Below are 2,700 nucleotides of genomic sequence, written 5' to 3' on the forward strand. Positions count from 1 at the left end.
TGTAAACGCTGCGCAAACTGAAAACACGAGCGCCAACAAATAAAAAGCTTAACGAGGACTTACACACACAGATAGAGAGAGAGAGAGAGAGAGAAAGTGAGAGAGCGCGAGCAGTCAAGGAGCAGCAGGCAACATAATTAGGCGCTGCTCGCTGCCACGTTCGCTGCTTGTGCTAAAATGTGTACTAAAAGCCACACAATTGTTGTATTAAACACATTACGCTCATATGCGTGTATGTAGGTAATTTTACACACACACACAGACATAGGCAGCTGCATATTCAATCAAATACATACATGGGATTTTTAAAGCTTAGTTTGTATTGGTAAATAATAGAAAACTGCTGGCAACAAAAAGGGCAAACTGCTATTGTTGTACTTTATGTAGCTAACGTAACAAGTGTGTGCGTCAGTTCACCATTTGTATGTGTGTGTGTGTGTGTGCACATTATATAAAATTTATAAATACTTTGGTACGTTGGCTGCACACAAGGTGCGTTTGCCTGTGCGTGTGTCTGTGCCGCACTTTGTGGCAAATCAGTGAGCAGAGCTAAGAAGCGGAGCGAAGCGGAGACATCGGGGCAATGCTTTTGGCTAAGGGCCGCATTTATTGCTGTAATATTGGCCTTTAATTTGACCATCAATATTTTCTGCTGGCCAACTCAGCGCGAATTTCCTGGCATTTTCCGTTTGACTAATTTGTGTTATGTTTTTGCTGCTGTATTACAATTCATTTGTTCTCGCTCTCGCTCTTTGTTCTTGGCTCTTACCGTTATTGTTGCTATTGTTGTTACATTGTTTTCTCTGTGACTTGTTTACTGACATTGCGTTTTGATTTCGAGCATAGCTTTAATTGAATTGATTAGTTGCCATTTAATTGCTTTATGTCAATTTGTTATTGCAAGCAGCTTACGTATACTTAATATATGTAAATTTAAACAACACAAATATGCTGCGTGTTTTTTTGCTAATTGGCTTTAAGCTTGAACTTATTTATGTTGTAAACCATTTCCAAGAATTCATGCAATTTGAATTCCTAGAAGCGTAAGCTCCTATATAGAAATCTGCTTTGTAAGCCGACGAATGCATTAAATTCCAAGAAATGCTCTTGACAAAGCAAACAAAACAGTGGACGCCATTTAATGAAAGCTGGATTAAGCTGCATACGCTTAAATGATTGTCTATCATAACTGCCATTCAATTGAACTTAGCGACGGTTTACTGTACTTTACATTTTAAATTGACATGTGTGCTGCTTGGCTTAAATCATACATCAGACAAAACTCAGCACTGAGTGCTGCTCAGTTTGGCATTCAAAAATTCCTTGTGAAACGTAAATGTAAATTTTTATTTGCTGCTAATTAGCTTAGATTGCCCAAGCGTTGCTTTTAGCTGCCAGCTGGCAATTAAACGCCTGGCCAAGCTGCAAGCAAATGAGTTGCAATGCTCAAAGTCGTGTAATGAAGCTCTGCGTAAAACTTTATGCCAGCCCAGCCAGCCACATAGACCCAAAGTCAGCAGCTCAACCTGCCGCCGCCTTAGCCTGAGCCTGAGTCGTTTATTAGTGCAGGACCCCAACGCACTTGCCACTTAGCCAGGCAGCCAGAACAAAAGGCGCTCATTCATTATATACAGAAAACACAAGCGCGCATTAAAGCAGTGCGCAGTCAACTATTAAATACACTTTGAATATGGAAACGCAGCCAAGCAAACAATTGAAATTGCAAAAACTAACAAATGTTGAATTGTTAACAAAATATTTAAAAAAATTCTTTGACTAATTTTGTATTTTAATCTTTTTGATTGGAGTGTTGTCAATAAATTAAATGTATAAAATCAGAAGCAACATTCTGTTAAAAATATAACTAAAGTTGTAAGGCGAGAATTTAAGTTCGTTGAAATTGTTAAAGAATTTTAAACGTAGCAACATCTTGCTAATTGTTAAAGTTATTTAAGCTAATGAAGCGTTAACATTTATAGAAATGTAATAAATAAAATCAAAGCTTAAGAAGCTGACGCTGCACAAATTTTATATTGAAGCTAATAAACTCATATATTGAAATTAAATCATTCAATTTATTGAAGTTAATCATACAATAGAAGCATGAGCAACTTCTTGTGTATATTTGCAAATATTTCCAAGCAATATTTTGCAATTAATTTAATAAACAAAAACTATTTGCTTTAGTATTGCCAAAGTTTAAATAACAAATTTGTTGGCTGCAGCTTTTAGTATCACTGAGTTCTTGTTGCTTTTACATATAGACAGACGACTCTATTTGACTTGCAGCTCAAGAATTTGTATGCTTTGCACAACTTGCTGCTACCCTTTGGTTGCCAAAGTGTATAGCAATGAGTGTGGGCTGGCGCCTCAAGTTTAATGTAGTTGGCACTTGATATCACCTGCCCCCTGCATTGTTTGCCACAACATTTGTTTTTCATCACTTTTGTTTTATAATCTTACAGTGTGTGTGTGTGTGTATTTGTGTGTGTTTATGAGCGTAAATATTTTTTTTGTGTTTTATACGCAACACAAAGTGCATTAGAATGTTTGCTTTTGTTTTATGTTGTTTGACTCTGCGCAGTTAAAAAGCAGCAGCCCAAGTAGCTGAACTGACCTAAGTGGAACAGAGAGTGAGAGTGAAGATATCTACATAATTAATTAATGGCAATCAGTCAATTTGTGTTTTATAGTCTCGGC

This window comes from Drosophila busckii, chromosome 2R (genome assembly GCF_011750605.1).
Source record: "Drosophila busckii strain San Diego stock center, stock number 13000-0081.31 chromosome 2R, ASM1175060v1, whole genome shotgun sequence".
Taxonomy (NCBI): domain Eukaryota; kingdom Metazoa; phylum Arthropoda; class Insecta; order Diptera; family Drosophilidae; genus Drosophila; species Drosophila busckii.